Source organism: Halichoeres trimaculatus, unplaced genomic scaffold (assembly GCF_033239565.1).
Source record: "Halichoeres trimaculatus isolate MK-OKI-2021-1 unplaced genomic scaffold, fHalTri1.1 fHalTri1_scaffold_18, whole genome shotgun sequence".
Classification (NCBI taxonomy): Eukaryota; Metazoa; Chordata; class Actinopteri; order Labriformes; family Labridae; genus Halichoeres; species Halichoeres trimaculatus.
This window is the reverse complement of record NW_027437196.1, coordinates 27468803-27489920: the sequence shown is the minus strand read 5'-3', so window position 1 is coordinate 27489920 and position 21118 is coordinate 27468803. Positions and strand designations below refer to the sequence as shown.

General features: G+C 42.2%; 1 long non-coding RNA gene across 1 annotated transcript; it reads right to left on the bottom strand.

Moving 5' to 3' along the window:
- Positions 1–13337: 13337 nt before the first annotated feature.
- On the bottom strand, positions 13338–19999 carry LOC141807148 (uncharacterized). The gene is made up of 3 exons (XR_012599825.1): positions 19411–19999; positions 17145–17261; positions 13338–16945 (listed from the first exon to the last, which is right to left on the bottom strand). It is a non-coding gene; the product is annotated as an uncharacterized LOC141807148 (long non-coding RNA).
- Between the last annotated feature and the right edge of the window lie 1119 nt (positions 20000–21118).

Here is a 21118-nt window from a genome sequence, read left to right as displayed (position 1 = left end):
TTCTTTTATTGACTTTATTTCAACCATTGTGATGGCCTGTTGGTTTGGTAACCTCAGCATTTATAACAAAATCAGGCAGAGGAATATAGTTAAACTCTGCCAAAAAAACATATTTTTCGTGACTTTTGAAACATTGCTTTGATATTGGGAAAAAGTGTCATGTAGGTGTATACTTTGGAGTATGTGTGGAAATGCTGGGAGGTAAAACACTGGTTGTTAAACACTGGCTTTTAGGAGCAGCATGAGGTGAAACTCATACCTTCTTGTTTTCAGTATTCAAGTTACAGCACTGATTTGTGAACCCAGCCTCAGTCCCAGCTCTTTTTTTCTGCTGTCCCTGACTTGATATTGATTCAGATAAGATTCATCACACAGCCTCAGTTCTGGAGCCAGAGCCGGAGCACTGTGGGGAAAGTCTGCAGAGGTCATGGAGCTCCTTGGTGGCAAAACGCCAGATGTGGAGGTAATCTGTATAATGCTCAAGGTTCTGTGCAGTGATGGACTGTCTGAACTCAAATGCCTCTGAAGACTCCAGTGTAGGTTTGGGGACTGTTAACGCTCCAGCATCTTGTTGTGCAACGTGTTGTGAAGCTGATTTATAATCGATGTTAAAAAGATGTCAGCCAGTTGTTAGACTTAAATGTCCCCACCAGTCTACATGTGACTGCATGTATGAACTGAAAGTGGACTATAGGGCAGTGTTTTATGGGGAACCACTGTGTTATCAGAGGTTTGAATGGTGGGATATGAAGGTGAAGCTCAGATAGAGACAGGATCTACTTCAATTTTTAAAATTTCTGTCTAGGGAAGGGCAAAGAGTTAATTCCCAGTCTGAGGCCGTTGTTTCTATTACAAGGTAAGGAGTTCAAGTTCCAAGATCTCCTCGGATGAATCGTTTTACATTTGGTATTTTACCAGAGGTGTGGCCAAGATTATTTTAGTTTCTGTTATTTTTTTCTGTTTTTATCTTTTTGTTCATTATTATTTTTTTTTTTTTGCTGTACATGATTTCCAATGGTTAGCATTGGTGTTTCCTAAACGCAATAAATTCCTGTGTTCTACTACTACCTCACAAACAAAATAAAAGTTTAGAGGTCAGTCATATCCCAATTATCAATTTTAAAGAATTAAGTTAGGAAATGTCTAGACTTTGATACCCAGACACACAGAGGAACTCGTTCCGTGAAAGACTGTGGCTCTCTTCAAACAGCTAAAAAGAAAAACTGATCATCAAAGAAACAAGCTTCTCTATTTTCTTCATTCTTACACATTCACATGGCGTCTCACACTAAAATTCAAAAAAGCAAAGAAAAAAAATCTGTGTTCACATGGAAATGCTGAGGGACTGAAAATACTGCAGTTTGCATGTCAGGCCTGTAGTTGGCGATGTAATGGTAGACGTTCTCCTTCACAGACCAGAAGAGGTCTAGCTAGCTGATAATAAATAAAACAGGAGAAGTGCAGAAGTAGAGCAACAGGTTTACACTTTGTTAAAAGTAGGAGTGGGTAAAGAAAAAAAAACAAGCGCCGCACAAGACCAAACAACAACAAAATGGCAGCAGCAGTGTAAAGCCAGCTCCATTAGCTTTAAAGTCAGTTGTTTGGGTTGTTCTATTGCTCCAACACATGAGGCTACATACCACATGTGTTCACATGGGCATGAAAATCAAAAAATCAAAGCAGTTAAATCAATATTAAATCCAATTGATATCAAATGGAATCACAACCTGAAGAATTGAAGTTGAATTGAATCCTGAGGTTCTTAGCAAAACCCAGCCCTGGTTAAAAGGCAGTCAGCAGATTCAGCAGCACAAACGCAACACAGTAGTCCGCCATTGTTACTGTTGTTGTCTGGTTCATACATTACAATTTAAGTTGACACAATGGAAGTGTGATGCAAAGCGAAGTGTGATGTCAGCGTTTCCGCTGAAAACTCCAGCTTCCTGCTAACGCGCCAACTGTGGCCAGAGCGTTTCAGTTAGTTAGTTAGTTATACTTTATTCCAGACCCTTAGGTCCATATAAATGCAACAAATAGTTAATAATAATAATAATAATAAAAAAAGAAATTAAAAAAGGAAAATACAATTCATATGTTGACAGTGATTTAAAACACAAAGAGACATTTGTACCAATGTTTCCAATTGCAGGATGTGAACCTTGTGTTGCTCATTGTGAGCTGAGTAAGTGACATTATTATTCCATTGTCTGAATCAACCAGACAACTATGAATTTGTGCATATAGTTTCTAGGAACAGCATGAAATGTGGGCTCATTGTTATAAACAAACATGTGACTTGCACTCGACCATCGAGGTAATTTAAGAAATATTCTGAAAGCATCATTATAAGCTACCTGTAGCTTTTTCATTTTAGCTTTATTGTGGTTGCACCATAAATGAGCAGTATACAGTGGAGTGCAGTAAGCTCTAAAAAGCTCAATTTTAACATTTTCTGTACACATCTGAAATTTATGTGCTAACGTTCTAGCTTGTGCATACAATTTACAGCACTGACGCTGGATATCATCATCATCACACATATCACTCCTGATAATGTGCCCCAGGAATTCAACCTTTTCCACTACACTGAGGACTTGATCAGAGATAAAGAAGGATGGAAACTGCTGCTTCTGCTCATCTTTTGTTCTCACTATCATTACCACACTCTTCTTACAGTTGTATTTAACGTCAAACTGCACACCATAGCTCGAACAGATTCTCTGGAGTTGTGCAGGCCAGCACTGTAAGGTGAAAGGATGACCAAGACATTGGCATACATCAGATGGTTGATGAGCTGTCACCCATCATGCATCCAGTCTTACAAGCTCTCAGTTGTTCCGACAGATCATCCATGTAAACATTAAATAAGAGAGGTGAAAGTATATCACGTTGGCGGACTCCATTTGTAACAAAGAAAGGTGCTGATACACCCCTGCCCCATCGTACTTGCACGGTTTGATGCAAGTACCAAAAATGTAGTATCCTTACTAGGTAAAAGGGGACCCCCCTATTTTGTTGTTTCACATATAATTTTTGATGAAGGAAACACAGGAATACTGCAGAGTTTTTCCTTCTATATGCATTTACAACTTCTTTTAAAGCATATATACAGAAAAAAGGAGGCTGTTTTCAAAAGTCTGGGTTTGAGGTTGGCTAAAACACCTTTCCATGTGAGAGAAACTCAACAATAACGGTCATGTAAACGTCCTCTCACAGGGCTTCACCTCTCTGAAACTACTCAAAGTTTGTGACCCGTGGGAATCCTTCCTGATTCTTTATGATGTACTAAGGGTTGGCGTCTCTTGGGTGCCATGAATCTGAGACGTTACTAAACCATTCTTGATGGTTGTTCACCCTCTGTACTGTTAACTGTGATGCAATTATGTTCAAAATACACAGAGTGAAATAACAAACAAAAAGAAGGCGACTGAAAGAATGAGATGTGAGCTTCTAGAGGCTAAACAAAGCTGTGAGGTTTGATTTGATAAAGTATTTGAATAAGATCTATCTTTAAACACCATATAGTTTTAGCCATGTTATGAATATGAATAATAAATGTGCATGAATTTGTATTCTATAGGTTAAATAATAGAAAACAAGACATTTTTAATAGGAGTCTTGCTGGTAAAATTAAAAACAGTGGTTAGCCTTTCCATCTTTCCATTCACCCATTTCCTGCTACTCCTTTTCCTCTCAGCAGGTTTTCCAGCGCCTCCTCAGGAGGCCTGAGGCCAGACAGGATCTATCTCCCTCCAGTGAGCTCGGGGTCTACCCCGGGGCCTCCTCCTCCTCCTCCCAGCAGGACATTGAACGCCTCTAAAGGGAGATGTCCGGGAGGCATCCTTATCAAACATCTGTAACAGCTCAGCTGACTCCCCCTGGATACAAAGGTGTTCAGGCTCCTGACCTTGTCTCTGAAAGTGAACTCACCTTCAGTCCTTACAGTGCTGACCTCGTTCTGTCAGAAACTAAAAACGGCTCTGACCATAGGTAAGGGTTGGAGAGCAACCGGTGAATTAAATCTTTTTGAATCAAGTGAACTTTGCTGAATTGAATCCAGAGAAGACTAATACTTAAGCGTTAATAACAAAGATTTGGACAAGCAATTGCTAAAGTTGTGTCAAAATTATGTTTGAAGGAGCACATTCACAGTAGAGTTTGTTCACTGTGTCTAATCGAGCTGGTTGGCCTTTTGAAGGATTTCACAGCAGCGTTTTGGTTTTTCAAACGCAGACCAAAGGGTGCTCCTATCGTTGCGGTTTATTTGATTTAATTGGATGCATTTTGAGGAGAAAACGTCATATCCCCGTGTTTTTCCTCTCCCTTTTTCTCCTCTCTGTCAGCAGCTTAGGGTAGAGGAGTTGGAGAGGAGCTGTGAGATAAAAGACGAGTGGAGGGTGGGATCGAGAGGGCCGTCCGCTGAGGATCGGACTCCCCCATTCAATCTGTGCAATCTCCACGACAGTGAGAAATAGATTGCTTTTTAAATAGATTGCTTAGCTCCCTATCTTGGAGCCACTGATGTGGATACATTTCATAGCAGCCCATGTTTAAATGAGTGCCAGCGTATTTGATAGCAGAGCCACTTACCCTGCTGTTATTAAGGCTACAATACTGTTAGTTCAGCCCTCATCGCCTGCTCGGCTTTAAAGACAAACGGGGAAAAGGAATGAAAGACAAACATTACAGCACATTACAGCAAGGTGGAGGAGCATCTTTAGAGGATGAGAAAGATATACTGTATTGATATTAATCCTGAGCTATGTATATAAGCTCCACTGAGTGCTTCATTAGACTTAAAATTATGCAAAAGAAATAAAGAAGTGATGAAGGGAAAGAAGAGGGGAAAACAGAGGGAGTCGTCTGTGTGCTTTTGTCTCAGGAAGAGAGAAATGCAGCACATTTCCAATTGATTAATACTGCAGACAGAGCTTGTTGGCGGAAACCACATTATGCTGCTGGTTGTTGAGTGGGTTGGGCAGTCGGGGGAGGAGGAGGAGGAGGTGGAGGAGGAGGAGGAGGAGGAGGAAGAGAGCCAGAATTGTTATCACGATTCTTCGAGGGGCAGAGAGGCTCGGGAGAGACTTTAAGCATCGTCTCCCTCAGTGTTCGAATGCTGCCGGACATCGTTACAGCGACAACCAGAGACAGATTCATTCCACCGAAATGGTGACGAATAATTAAAAACCAAATAATTAGATTGAACATTTATAGTTTGAGTGATGAAAGCTGAGAGAATGGATGTGAGGGGTCTGCAGTGAGTAAGAGCATATATTAGATAAACATCTTTCTGTTATCATATTTAAAAAAAAAAAAACAGCCAGGGGCGAATGGAAGGAAGAATTTGCTGTACATCTCTCACTGTCTGTTTTTAAAACACATATTAAAACCCATTTTTATTCTCTCTGCTCCTGTTTTAGTGTTTTAGTGTTTTACGATTTCATTTTTTGTTTTTCAATGGTTACACTTGTTCACGGTCCAACGTCCAAATTCAATAAACAGGGGGTGGTGGCCTCATACATGCAGACACTTTGTCATCATTTCGTCACAAATCCAGTTGATCAAAATACATAATAAGGATAAAAAATAAACTTTAAGTTACCTGGCTGAAATAGTAAATAAAAAAAAAATTACAAGCTACAAATGCATTAATTTTAATATTAAGAGGATAAAAAAAAACATAGGAAAATGAATTAGAACAACTCAAATGAAGTAAAAAAAAAAAAAAAGGTCTGAGTTGTCAGTCAGTTCTACTTTCTAATTTTCATCCTTATCAGAAAATATCTCCTTAAACAAACCTCCAAAAAGAGGTCATCATATCTTTATGCTAGAATTATTTGCGGGATACTTGACCCTCCAACAAACCTGTCCTGAAAAACAGATGTTTAATCATTTTAGTGCTTACACCACTGTTTCATTGGTTAGCTTATTCACCTTGGCTGTTTTTCTAATTTTGTCTAATTTTGTCTAATCTTGTCTATTTGTGTAGAACACTTTGTTTCAGCTTTGGTTGTTTTTAAAGTGCTTCATAAATTAAGTAACAAAGTTAATATATTTCTGACCTCTATTGTGAAAGCATTGCTAAAAATAATTTGGGCAGTGATTTTAAAAATGAATAGAACTGATTCTGGAAATATTTACAGCTCAAAGCTCAGGGTCATCAGGATGTGAGGTCAGGTGACTCATGTCTTACCACACTGGTGTAGATTTTGTGAATGCATATTAATAATAAGGTATCCAGCGTCATGTCATTCATTTGTTTGACTTTGTCTGTTTCTTCCCATCCACAAGCTCATTAGATTAAACTGTGGACATAAACCTCTTTAAATAACCTCTCAAACCAAGAGAGAGAAAAGTTTCAGCTCTCTGCTGCAGGTCTCACACAGGTCAGTCAAACTGAAAAACAGCTGCTGCTGTTTTTGTTTTTTGTTTTGTTTTGTTTTGTTTTGTTTTGTTTTGTTTTGTTTTGTTTTGTTTTTTCAGCTCTAACATGATTAATTAGTTTGTTTGGGATGGTTGGACTATAATTGAGTTGAAGTTGGAATTTAGGTGAAATAAACATTATTACATGTTTTAATAGAACTGTTCTAACATGCTAACCAAAGCAAGATGTTTTCTTTTCTAGATAGATAAATTGTTGATCCTGAGGAATCTGGAGGCCCTTTACAAGACTTAGATGACATGAAAAACTTGTTACAAATTAATAGAAAATTAGACTTATGAGGAGCCTTGGAGCCTAGGTTGTGCTCCATGAGGTCCCCCATCGAGCAGGTGGCCCAGGTTCGAATCCAGCGTGTGGCCTGTTTACTGCAGATATTACAAATGTTAATGGTGCTATTTAAATTATTGTGAAGTAAACATCAAAGTGACCAACTAGAGGACGACTCTTGGGACAGCTGTGCAGATGGGAAATAGGAAACAGGGGATTTAGTCCAATTTGCAAAATTGAGAAGATTACATTTTTGAATATCTAAATAAAAGAATAATCCAAATGAACAAAACAGATGAAGATCTTGAAAACACTCATTTTTAGTTGCCTGAAATATCTCAAAAAATGTGAACTCAGATTCTCCATCAACCCCTGGTCTGGCCCCTCACAGGGTTTCTTTCACTTCAATCTAAACTTCTCTCATTTAAACCCAAACCTCATTTTATCTGTGCCTACACTGAATGTTCGTCACTCGTGAGGACCCTTTTTCTTCCCTTTCTCCTCCTCATGCATTCTCTGCAACGTTACACCCAGCCGCTCTACAGAGAGAGCAAAGTAAAGATGATGCATAATTAATTGGTACAAAAGCTGAATATTTCCTGTGGCGTTTCTGCCAAATGAGCCTGGGTTCTATCTCTCCCATCATTACCGTCAATTTCCCTTAATAGTGTGCTTAATAAGTAATGAGTGGCCTGAAAACAGAGCAAACCAATAGCTGCAGAGCATGGAGAAGTGTTTTAACTCCTCGTGGCAGCAGCTCAGTGTTAGTTTTAATAAGAGTTGAATTGGAGCAGGCCAAAGCTTGATGTCTTATTAAGGTTTTTAGAAGCACAGTATCACATGCTGGACTTTCATCTGGAGAACGATTTAAACCAAAGAAGAAGACACTGTTAGAGATATAATGCATCTCTGAATACACTCTTTTCCCAATGAAAAACACTGTATAGTATGGTAAGGCTACAGTGTGTGTGTGCGTCTGTGTGTGTGTGTTTTCAGTCCAGCAGGGCCGGTTTTGGGATTCTAATTACTGCGGTTTTAACAGGATTACAAGAGATAAAATGCACTAAGACGCTCAGGGTGTTTGCAGGCTAAATTAAATAGGATGTAATATTGTAGTCTGCTGCACGGTGATAAGAGGATGTAAATAGGCACCGACAATAGATCAGTTATCTGGTGTGAATATCAGCCGCTTGAAGCTCAGGGATTCCTCGTGGAATTTGTGGTAGTTTCTGGATGTGGTGGGCTCGAGCTTTCTAAAGTCACAGTTAAAATACACTAGTCTGGTTTTGGCGTCTTTGAATCTGATGTTTTTCTTTCTCTCATACAGGAGGTTTACAAACCTGCATCAGGCTTATTAACTGAGAGCAATGGAGAAACAGTATAAGGATTACCATCTTCTTTAGGCTAAAGGAGCTATTAGACTGAACTATAATCAGTGATGCTAGTAATGCATTACAAAGTTAAGTCCTATCTTTTGGTGTAATTCCCTTTACTCCTCTATTCCCCCTGCTTTAGCAGGGGCGCATCCAGACTTTTTACTCTTGGGTGCCCCAGCCCTAGCACTGGGTATTAGGTGAGCCCACACTCCAATACCATTTATTTTTGCTTAATTGTGTCACAAATACAAGCTTAATAGGCTACAGCTTGAATAATAATAATTATAATAAAAAACTGTTAATAACTGTTGAAAAAAAACAATAATTTAAAGCTTAAATGTAACCAAAACAACAATGAAGAGCAGCAAAAATGTATAGTACAAGCTTCTACTTTCAGAGATGTCTGAAGACTCATCTGTTCAGGGAACACTTAGGCCCTTAATCTGAGCCTTCTCCTCTTCGTCCTCAGGGGTAGAATGAGTCAGAAGGTCTCAGACCCAGCTCTTAGTCAATATTTAGTACTTGAATGTTGTTGAAGGTTGAAATATATTTTTGCAGCGAATAATTGTAGTTTTCTTGCACTTAATGGCAGCACCTCCTGCCAAAAAGCTTGTAGCACTTTGTCGCACTAAGGTTTTTCCTTCTGTCAACATTCTTGCTTGTGTTGTATGTCCCTTTGGAAAAAAGTGTCTGTTGAATGAAACTATAGAACTCTAGCTTTTTTTTCCCGTTGTATTTTGAAATTAACAATGTATAAAATAGATTGTTTTTTGTTTTTAACCGAAATTGTTAAGTACATATTTCACAACTTCCAAGAACCTCTGCATATGTTCCTTTACAACGAAAAAAAAACATTTAGAATATTACTCTTTAAAATTGCACGATTTTGCCAAATTATGCATCTTTTTGAGGGGGGGTTGGCAGTTGCTGAATTTAACGAATAGAATAGAATAGAATAGAATAGAATAGAATAGAATAGAACTTTATTGTCATCGTAACAAGTACAACGAAATTGAAGTCACAGCAGCAATCGAGGAAACAAAAATAGGAAAGTGTATAGAAAGTGCAAAAAGGTCCATAAGAAAATAGAGGATGGCAGCTTGTCCATCATTGTCCAGGAGTAATACGTAATCAGATTACTTTTTCAAGTTATTTTTTTATGGGCAACACTGCCCATAATTCATGTGAGTACAAGTTACAAGACGAATAGAAATAAATATTAAATATTGATCTGATGCACGCTCGTCTCAGGAGCCACACATTCATCTCACAGGCTCACTGAGGAGTTGGAGCTAAAAGCTCAGTCTGGCAATTGTTTTCCCTCCCACTGTTTGGTTGAACTCTCAGTTAGGAGTCAGAGCAGAGGAAGAAATGGGTTTAAGTTTTTAATCTCTGGGTTTGTCCGTGGGATCACCAGAGAGGCCTCTGGAGGGAGATCCAGAAAGGTTTTAAAGTGCAGAGACAGAAAATGTTTAGGCAGCAGTCCATAGCTGATCCTCCTGCTGAGGAGGACGTGTTTGGGGTTCTAACTTTGATATCCTCAGACTGGACTCTGTGTGTGTGTGGATAGGAAAGGAAACAGCTGTATCACACAGTTTGGTCCAGGTACTGATCAAAAATGTTATGTTGGCGGTGGTTTGGGAGAGTTTTAGCCAGGGATGGAGCCAGGATTTTAATTTTGGGGTGGGCCTTAAATAACAAAAGTTGGTAAATAACTGTTACCATTACCTGATCATACTACAGTCAAGGTGAAGATGTGTTCTCTGGACATTGAACTGTTGGCAGTTGGGATGAGGCCATATTACCTTCCCAGAGAATTCAGTCATATAATAACAATCCTCGTGTACATTCCACCCAAAGCAACTGCTGAAGTTCCATGTGATGTTATCCAAGAAACTGTTGCCAGGCTACAGACTCAACATCCTGAGGCTCTCATAATAATATCTGGAGACTTTAACCATGTTAGCCTCTCCTCTCATCTCACTGGATTTAAACAGTTTGTTAATTGCCCAACCAGAGTGAACAGAACACTTGATCTTCTATATGCCAATGTCAAAGATGCATACAGTGCCACTGCATTACCACCACTGGGCAGGTCAGATCACAATCTGGTTTTACTTCAGTCTTGTTACAGACCCTGCGTATTGAGGCAGCATGCAACTACTGTAACAGTTAGAAAATGGACACCTGAGGCCAGTGAGGCTCTGAGAGACTGCTTTGAGTGCACAGACTGGAATGTATTGTTAGAAACAGATGAAAATAGTATAGATATTGATAAACAGGTTGACTGTTTTACTGAATACATCAACTTCTGTAAAGACAATATCATACCATCAAAGACTGTACTCCGTTTCCCCAATAACAAACCCTGGATCACAAGTGACATCAAGGATATCCTCAATCAGAAAAAGGAAGCCTTTAGAGATGGCGACAAAGAACGGCTCAAACTGGTGCAAAAAGTGCTGAAGAGGAGATTAAGGGAGGCTAAGGTGAAATATAAAAAGAAAATTGAGAGACAACTACAAAATAATAACATGCGGGAGGTGTGGAGAGGAATCAACAACATCTCTGGATATAACACAAAGACAAGGCAGCCAATTGTGGGTGATGTTGAACGTGCTAATGAATTCAACCAGTTCTTCAACAAGTTTGACACAGCGACCACTTCCTCTTCTACTGCTGCTCCTTCTACACATCTGTGTCTCTCCACCACTCCTGCTACATCCCCTCTTACACCTGTGCCTCTTCAACCGTCACCGTCTGTCACAGCTTTAGGAGTGAGGTTAGAGTTAGGAAGACTGTGCTCAGGGAAGGCTGCTGGTCCAGATGGTGTGTGTCCAAGACTGCTTAAGGACTGTGCTGCCCAATTGTGTGAACCCCTTCAGAGGATCTTCAACCTGAGTCTACAGTTGGGTCAGGTCCCGGCTCTGTGGAAAACATCTTGTATTGTGCCGGTACCAAAACTCAAATGTCCAGCTGAACTCAACGACTACAGACCAGTTGCCCTCACCTCACATGTTATGAAAACCTTTGAGAGGCTGCTTTTACGTCTGTTGAGACTTGAGGTCAAAGACACACTAGAACCTCTGCAGTTTGCATATAGAAATCATATTGGAGTGGATGATGCAGTTACATACATGCTCCACCGTGCCCTGTGCTATCTAGAAGAACCTGGCACCTATGTAAGAATTATGTTCTTTGATTTTTCAAGTGCATTTAACACCATCCAGCCCATGATATTGAGAGATAAGCTCAAAGACATAGGAGTGAACCCATCCTTTGTCTCCTGGATCACAGACTATCTCACAGAGAGGCCACAGTTTGTCAGGTTGGGAAACTGCGTCTCTGGGACGGTCATGAGCAGCACGGGGGCTCCACAAGGAACTGTTCTGGCTCCATACCTATTCACACTTTATACTGCAGACTTCAAATACAACTCTGAGTCCTGCCACATCCAAAAATACTCCGATGACACTGCTATTGTGGCGTGTATCCAAAATGGACAGGAATCTGAATACAGGGATCTGATAAAAGCTTTCTGTGACTGGAGTCATAGAAATTGTCTCCTACTGAACACCTCAAAAACAAAGGAAATGATTGTGGATTTCCGAAAGTCTGGGCTCTGCCATCAGCCAGTTAACATCCATGGGGTGGACGTGGAGGTGGTGCCAACCTACAAATATCTTGGTGTACATCTGGACAACAAGTTGGACTGGTCCCTTAATACAGATGCACTCTTTAAGAAGGGGCAGAGCCGTCTCTTTTTCTTAAGGAAGCTCAGATCAATTGATGTCTGTGGAAAGCTGCTGCAGATGTTTTATCAGTCCGTGGTAGCCAGTGCTTTGTTTTATGGTGCAGTCTGCTGGGGAAATAGTTTAAAGCAGAAGGACAAGAGGCGACTGGAAAAACTGGTGAAGAGAGCTAGCTCTGTGGTTGGATCCAGTTTGGACTCACTGGAGGCTGTGGTGGAAAGGTATACACAGAAGAAAGTGGAGGCCATCATCCGTCACTCTGATCACCCACTCCACAACATCATAGTCCAGAGGATCAGCAGCAGGGGACGCCTTACCTCTGTGCGCTGCAGGACCGAGAGGTTCCGAAGATCATTCCTCCCTGCAGCCATCAGAGTGTACAATTCTCTGCTTGGAAGAGTGCCCAAACAACTTGAATTTCCCTCCGGGGATTAATAAAGTATGACTTATCTTATCTTATCTTATCTTATCTTATTAAGATATAGACATAGTACGTTACTGCGTACGTTTCAGAGCAGATTTGGTTGCTTTTTGATCCTTTAACAGTTGATATAATTTTAGTGCATCACCCGGAAATGGCTCTCAATAATGTTGGCCAAAGAGTAGCGCTGTAATGCACCAATGGGCTGCACCACCTCAACTTTCCTTTATTGCATTAACATACATGCATGTTTTATCATGCTGAAAAGTAGACATTAAAAATTGGGGAAAGGGCTTTTGGGTGCTCTGCACCCTCATCGTGGAACCAGTTGCAGAACGGCTTAAAGCTCAAGGAGCTGGTGGCCTTTAATGTTTTTAAATCTAAAATAAAAGACATGGAGGCAGGTTCTATAAGATCCCAGTGTTTTAGCTCAGTTTTTTGAACAATTGTTTCCTAGAACGTGGTTTTAATCCATAATGTCTTGTGTTTTATTAACTGTGTTTTGTCTCTTTTTGTTCTTCCCGTCTGTAACTTTGTGATTTTGCTGCTGCCTGTTTCAGCCAGGTCTCCCTTGAAAAAGAAGTTTTCAATTTCAGTGGGACCAACCTGGTTAAATTAAGGAAAAACAAAATAAAAATAATGATGATGATCATAAAAACCGCAGTTAATTAAAAGACAAAAATCTACAGTCTTTCCCAAAATTATTCTGTAGTCCTACCAGTATAACATGAGGCTGAATGATTCATAACTTCAGGACCAACAGGCTAAAATGTTACCAAACTTGGCTCATTATATAAAGATAGGGCATCTGACGATAACAAACCGAGCGCAAAGTGCTAAAATTTCCTAATGCTTCTCTTTAAAACTGATTTTAAAAAAAGAGAGAAAGAAAGATTTTTTTAAAGAAAAGTTTGAGATGGATCTGCCAGAAAGTGGGTGGGCCTGGGACCTCCGGGCCCACCCATGATACCGCCCCTGGTTTTAGCAAGGAATTAAAAATGTCTCACATGCCAGCACATGTGCTTGGTTTTCAAACAGATCTTTGATTTTGTTAAGTAAAGCCTCATGTCACATTTCAATTAAATAAAATATATTTATTTGTGTTCACAGCCACATGTAAAGACAGTAGGAAGAAACACTTACAAGGAGCAATGACAGTCCAGTTACTGCTTTTGTTGAAATGAGTCAAAAGCATGCAGCATTTGTCCCTGGATAGCTTCAAAACAGTCATCATCATCATCATCATCATCATCATCATCATCATCATCTTCATCATCATTATCGTCATCACAATAGCATGCCATTAGTACAGAGCAACATTAGTGCACAACCACAATGCTCTTAGAGTGCAGACAAAGACGTGAGGACGGGCATTCACATGAAATAACCCACAGTGTAGACGTCCCAGCAGCTCTCACACTGTCAGTGAAAGATACACTGCAAAATTCATAAAGTCATCATCAAATCACATTATGTGTCAACAATGTGTTTTTACAGCATGGCAGCTCTTTACAACAGTTTGGAAACAAGCAGAGACGGTCCAAATACAGGCTGAGACACACACACACACACACACAGAGTCGAACTAAGACATCACTTTATACCACGTCATTGTCACTGACAAGCCTTTTGTGAGTCTGCTGTTATTAGAGCATCAGGGTGTCTTTCAAATGCAGATGTGCTGTAAGTCGGTGAGCGAGGTGGGGACGTAGTTTGGAGAAGCTCGTTTAGAATCTTCAATCATCAACGTGTTAGAGTCTAGGTTTTTATCCAGCAGATCAGGTCACGTGAAGTGAGACACAGACGTCTTCCTGATCGACTGGAGGCTTACAGTGTAATGGTGGGGAGTAAAGTGTTCATGTAATGCAGAACAACTGGATCACGTGGCAGCGGTGATGTCAGCCAGCCAAGGCCCCTGCAGCGGCGACAACAAGCAACAACCCAGAGACACAGAGACGAACAGGAAACAAACAGGGAGCGGGAGGACGTCCACACCACACCATCTCCAACAATCAACACCCAAATGCAGGGGAGGAAAAGTGTGTGTGTGTGTGTGTGTGATTTATTCATTTGTGATTACGCCACAATCGCTCTATTTTACATCCTCCTACACACATTTAAGCGTGGCGCTTTGTTTGTTTCCATAAGAGAAGGAGCAGTAATTATCAGCTGAGCCAAGCGTTCAACATGTAATTGTACTATTTGAATAATCTGCAATTGTAATGACGCCTGGGATGATTCGTATAATTACAATCACAAGCATATCTGAGTGACTCGGTGGCTTACTTTAAATACACTCCTGTACGCTGATACCCTAACATGACAAAAACACAGGCACAATAAAAATAGACTCCTCTGATTTTTCCTAGCAGCTATAGGAAGACGTGTTAGAAATGATTTACGCTCGCTCTGTGTGTGTGTGTGTGTGTGTGTGTGTGTGTGTGTGTGTGTGTGTGTGTGTGTGTGTGTGTGTGTGTGAACGTGAGGAAGGAGGAAACCTCCAGCATATGATCGCGGGGGTGACATGGTTGTATGAGTCAAGTTGATCCTATTAGGTGTTTAAATGGATTTTACATGGGTGTTAAGGTTCAGAGTGTGCCATCAGACGTGCAGAGGGAATCCATATTCATGGAGCGACCCCCTCCCTCGGCCTGCAACACGGAGGAAGCTGCTCAAAGAGCGTCTGAGCGGGGAGGAAGTGCTCGTGTTGACGCCTCTCTTCTGGATGCATAAGTTGAGCTGGCGACTGCTCGTGGTGGACATTTTGTTTTCCTCAGCCAAATGTTTGTAAGTGTGTGTGTGTGTGTGTGTGTGTGTGTGTGTGTGTGTGTGAAGCTGAGCGTCTGTAGTGATGTAAATCTTACTGTGATAAATGTTGTTTGTGCAGCTTTTTGCATTAAAAAAAGAAGATAGAGGAAATGAAACATCACAGGCCTGCTCCAACTGTCCACAGCAACACTCATACTTCCTTTTATCAATTAATGCTCCACACTCAGCTGTTTCTGATTTATTATAACCTCTCTTATAAATATGATTACTTTTTTGAAGGCACTAAAGCATTTTTCTTTTTCTTTTTTAATGTTTTTTAATTGCAAACATTTCCATAGGAATCCTCTTATAGCTTTCTGGTGATCAAAAGCCTCAAAACTACCAAATGTGTCATCAAAAAAATAGGCCTTAATTGATTTTTAATGGAGCCTCTTTCTGGAAATGATACACTTAAAACAATTCAGTTAAAGGATCCTTCTAGAAACCATTCAAAAGAATCAGTCAAATCATTTACACTGATCAGAAAAAGAGGTCACAATTTCTTCTTTGTCTTCTTTGTGTTTTAAAATCGAATTACTTGTGCCAAAACTTAAATCTGAAATCCTGTTTTTAAAGAATGATTTTAAGAGTCGCTACAATATTTGGTGAGCAAGGCTTTTTCTGGGGTTCACTGAAGTAGAAAGACAATAAAGTTTTACTCTTCTATCGTGGTTAGGGCCTGAGTGGTGCTCCCTTCTCTTTCCAGAGGCCCTGTGTTAAACAATCTCCATGTGTTTTTAAAGATTTATTCTAAAAAAGGTTGTTTTCAGAATTATACGTATATGCTGATGTTACTTTCGACTTTTTATAGGTGAAAAGTGTAAGATAGGATGCTCATAATCAGCTTTGGGAGGTTTTAACAGCTGTGCTTTAGGAGTTCGAGTAAAAAGGCCAAAAAGCTGAACACTGAGGCCGAGCTGTTGTTTTTCTCCCTGTTTTCATTGAAAATATTCAGCCTAAGTTGTTTCCTCCACCCGTCAGAGGTTTTAAGCCGATATTGACCACACGTACGCTCAAAGCTCTGATAAGGCCCAGCCCTGAAAGTGATTCACCACAGGACCAGTGCTGCAGGCTGTCATGCTCGTCTGGTGTAATGGGAACAGACACCGTTCATGCAGAGAGTCAAAGGACCAAAAGTTGTTTTCAGACAAAACACAGACACTTTTTTTTTTTCTCCTGGACTCAACGATCTCAAAGCAACATGTCCGACAGACAGACAGGAAGAGGAAACACACACCAGCTAAGCTTTTCATCGCCCCCAGAGACAAAGACAGACTGACAGATGCACAGGAGGACAGACGTGAGAAGATTAGTGACCTCACAGCATGGCTCAGCAAACAGGAAGTGGGCAGGAAGAACATCCCAGTCCAGTACAGTTACAAAAAAAAAAAAAAAAAAAAAAAACAAGAGGAGGGAGTTTCTCTTTCGAAGGGTGGAGAGTGGGGGTGTGGCTTCACCCATCCTGACAGTCCTTTGTGGGTGGGTGGGTAGTTGGGGTGAGGTGAGGTGAGGTGGGTGGGTGTCGGGGGATGGGGGTGTTGCTGGTATTGGGCGAAGAGAGGACTCTCCTCGACTACGCGTATTCTTAAGCAATAACAACGTGATCCGTATTATCCACCCAAGAATACCCGTCACCGAAGAGAGTCTTTGAGAAAACACAGGGAGCTAAGCCAGAAACCACGTGAGCAGCGCCACTGCCATCGCATCATCATCATCACCACCACCATCACCACCATGGCCATCACCGCCGCCGCCATCAGCAGCCCCCCTTCAGGCTCCAGTGGCAAACAGAAACATGCACATATAGAGAAAGAGGGGCAGGTGCATTGATTGAAGACGCCTCGCTGCAGCGTGAGGCAAGGCTCCATCAATGGCTCTTCTGCAAAGGAGAAAATTGACAACGGTGGCATTTTCAATCCCAGCCAGGAGCATGTGTGGAGGGTGAGAGCAGAAAAACAAAACAAAAGGATGTGTCAAAGCTGAGGTGAGCTCGATTCGGCCTCCTTTTAGTCTCTCTGGAGGTAACTGGGGGGGAGGGGAGTGGGATGCAGCCCGAACCCCCACCGCAAGCCTCTTACCTGGGTCATAGCCTGGCAGCAGAGCCCCTGTTTCTGGAGGTCCTCATCCAGCGGTGACGGTGGCTTTCCCAGCTGCCGTCAGCGGACCTGCGCGGCCCTACGCTGGCATAATGAGATCTGGGAGGAAGGAAGGGGGTTGGGTTTTGAGGGGGGGTGCACACACAGGGGAGATGTGGGGTTAGGGAGGTCAGGCAGGGAGCAGCCACGGTGTGACAATAGCCCCGTACACTCCATTACCAGCAGCACCCCGCGCCCTGCCCACCCCTGCAACACAAGGCGAGAAATCAACACATGGATTTAACCACAGGAGGGAGGCTGCAGCACATGCACCCAACTAATTTGTTTGATTTTATAAAAGAGGTTTCTTTTCCTCCAGGAGGAGAGCTGTTGATTAGGATGTGCTGGAAATATACATCGACTAACATTTAAAATTCGCAGACAGCCCAAGGACTTCTTCCTCTTTCAAATTTTAAATGTTAAAATGCTTTTTAAATTAATTCCTAAATGTTAATTTGGCAATCATTATTATGATTTCCCCTCTTCTTTATTTTCAAATTAAAGCAATGAGTTTAAATGCAGGAGCGAGGCCATGAATAATGTATGAAAAGTTCAAGCAAATTTATTCCATTCTATTCTAATTGAAGCAGCCGGCTGAATACAAAGAGCAAGCTCCAGCTAAGCCGATCCAAAATCATTCCATTGATTAGTCGTCTCTAATCAATATTTACAATTACTCTCCGGATGGTTTGGTGAAAGGAATAGGCTCATCGGTGTGTGTGTGTGTGTGTGTGTGTGTGTGTGTGTGTGTGTCCCCGAGCGCTGGGGGCCGACACCAGATTGACTGTTTCTAAATCTGAATTACATCACGCACATTTATCAAAGTGAGGGGTAAAAACACAGTTTGCTGCAGAGCGGAGACGGACAGGCAGAGAGGATGTGCTGTGGATAATTAACATGAAAGACTGAATAATAACACGGGAAGGGAAAACACAGGCTCGATCTTCTGGATGAAAAATTTAAAGTCTGCAGCGAGAGCGAAGCACGACCGACAAATTGATGGACAGAGGAGAAGGGTTTACGACCACGGAGGAGGAGGATGAGAGTGGAAGAAGAGAAAAACAAAGAACACAGATAGAAAAATAAAACATATGAGATGCAAATCTACAAGTTTTTTTTTTTTTTTTTTTTTTTCTCACTCCATCCTTCTTTCAGCCGACCGGCCTGGACCTCTCAGCTCAGGAGACACAACACATACACACACACACACACACACACACACACACACAACCAGGCAAACACATATCCTCATCCAACACCAGGAAGACCCCCACCCATCCACCCATCCACCCATCCACCCATCCACCCGTCCAACCATCCCTGAGCTGCAGAGAGCTGGGATTTACCACCCGCAGCCAAACACACACACACACTTGCACATACACACATTTACACACTCGCATACACAAATCCACGGCTAGCCTGGCCCAACCCAGGCCATCTGTATGAGGGAGAGAAAAGAGAACCTGAGGGCTCCTGCCAGAGATCATTGCACACACACACACACACACACACACACTGAGGCACACACACACACACACACACACACTGAGGTCGGCTAGCCAAAGTATCATTGATTGTTCAGTGGAAGCACCCTGGAGACTCATCAGATTACTCTGACAGCAGGGGCAACAGCTAAAATCAAACACAGAGACTCTTCTCTTCCCTTTGCTTTCATTCAAACTTCATCATCATCATCACACACACTCACAGGTTTAACACTCCAAGCACAGAGGACCACAGGTTGTCACCACAAAACCAAACAAAAAAATGACGCACAGATGAGTGAGGATGGAGTGAAATGCCTCCTCTGGTGAAAACTTTCCTCTTTTTTTAAATTCCTCCTTACTAAAGAACAGCTGCTCTTCATCGCCCCTCTCCTCTGAACTTCTGGGACCCTACTTTCACACACTGGGACATCCTCATTTTCTGCTTTTATTAACCACAACGAATAAAGTGGACGGAGCGAAAAGGAGGGAGAGAAAAGGAATAAAAACAGAGTCAAACAAATTAACCATTCAGAAGACAAATGTTGCTCAGTGGAGAGAAGGGAATTTAAAATACAGACTTGAAAATCTCTGATCAGAGAGAGAAAGATGAAAAAATGTCAGAATTGCTTGAGAAAATTTCCAGGAAGGGAGGAAAGAGTTGAAAAATCAAAATGACAGGGTGAAACTGCAACAACAGGTCCACTCTGCTGGCCTCTTACCCTCTTTTCTTCTCCTCCTCTCCTCTCCCAGAAACCAGGGTGTTGCCTCTCCTCTACACTCCTGTCGGCCTCTTCTAAAATCCCCTGCTCCTCCTTCTCCCGCTCTTCCTCCGATACCTTGCCGAGGGTCCACCGGCAAGCTGGGAGGTGCTGATCTCCCTCCCCCTCCCAGTTCCAGGAAGAGCTCCCTGAGGAGAAGGAGGAGGCAGATCCCGGCAGGAGACGGAGGATCCAGCAGCGAGAGCGGCGCTGCTGATGGAGGCAGCGGTGCTGATGCTGATGCTGATGCTGCCAAAGAGAGAAGAGGGGAGGGAAGGATGCTTAACAAAAGATCTCCTCCTCCTCCTTCTCTTTTTCTCCTTTTCTTCTTGTCCTCCTTCACTTTTTTCTGCTTCCACTCATCCCACAGCTCTCGCCTTCCTCCCTCAGCTCCCAGCTCTGAAAGAAGCCAGTTGTTGCACTGCCGTGGCAAATGAAGTGACAGCCGGCGGAGAGCCGGCACAGCGAATGAGAGAGCAGAGAGCAGACGGATGAGAGAGAGGGAAGGAGGGAGGGAGGGAGGGAGGAAAAGGGAGAGCGTGTGGTATGATGTGGCATCTGTGAGAGAGTGATAGAGCGGAGAGAGAGGGATACGGAGGTAGAGATGGACAGGGGGCGGGAGGAGGGACGGAGGAGGAGGAGGAGGAGGAAGACGGAGAGGAAGGTGGGGTGAGGCAGGATGCAGGGAAGGATGAGAGAAAGAGCAGACAGGAGGAAATAAAGAGAGAGATGTAAAGAAACAGTGTGTGTGTGTGTGTGTGTGTGTGTGTGTGTGTGTGTGTGTGTGTGTGTGTGTGTGTGAGGGAGGGGGGGCAGCAATGAAAACCTTCATCCAGCAGCAGAGTCTGTCTGACGGACTCTGTCCCTGCTCCGAGGAGAGCCAGGCAATAATTAGATTTGAGCTTAACACATGCACAGAAAGAGAGGAAGAGAGCACAGCCCATACATGTTGTCCTCACACACACACTCACACACACACTCACACACACACTGGCACCTAGTAATTGTGCATTAATTGATGTGCCGTGTGCTTCACGGCCCTCAGCCAACACCTCATCCAGCCGCCACTGAAACCAGCTCCTGCATCAAATGTAACAAAAAAGAAGAAAAGACAACAACTGATGATGATGATGATGATGATGATGATCTTAATGATGATGATGATAAGAAATTTGGTGGCTGAGGAGGAGAAACGGGTGTCCCCTGTGGGGCCGATGGAAACACACAAAGAGGACGGGAGCGGTGAAAGAGAGGAGCTGTAAATCATATGCATTGACTCAACACAAACACTACATCACAGACTGATCAGCTGACAGAGCTCCTCTGCACACACTCTCACACACACTCACACACTCTCACACACTGTAAGGAGGATGATACAGGAACAGTGTGTTTAGGTGTGTGGATGTCAACTTTAATTTTATTCCTTGTTGAAAAAGAAAAAGAGACGAGGAGGAAACGGTGAGGCCTGCTTTTTAAAATCTGAGCTTTCGCTTTCTTTCCGACACAAGTAAATTATGTTATTTCTATTTATTTACTGAAAAACACTGAAGATTCCTTTAAATCTGTAAGGTTTTAATACATCAAACCCTCTCACTGATGCTCCAGGACTGATTAAAAAAACAGAGCAAAGCTAAAAACTAGCTTAACGCACAGAGAGCCAGCCCCT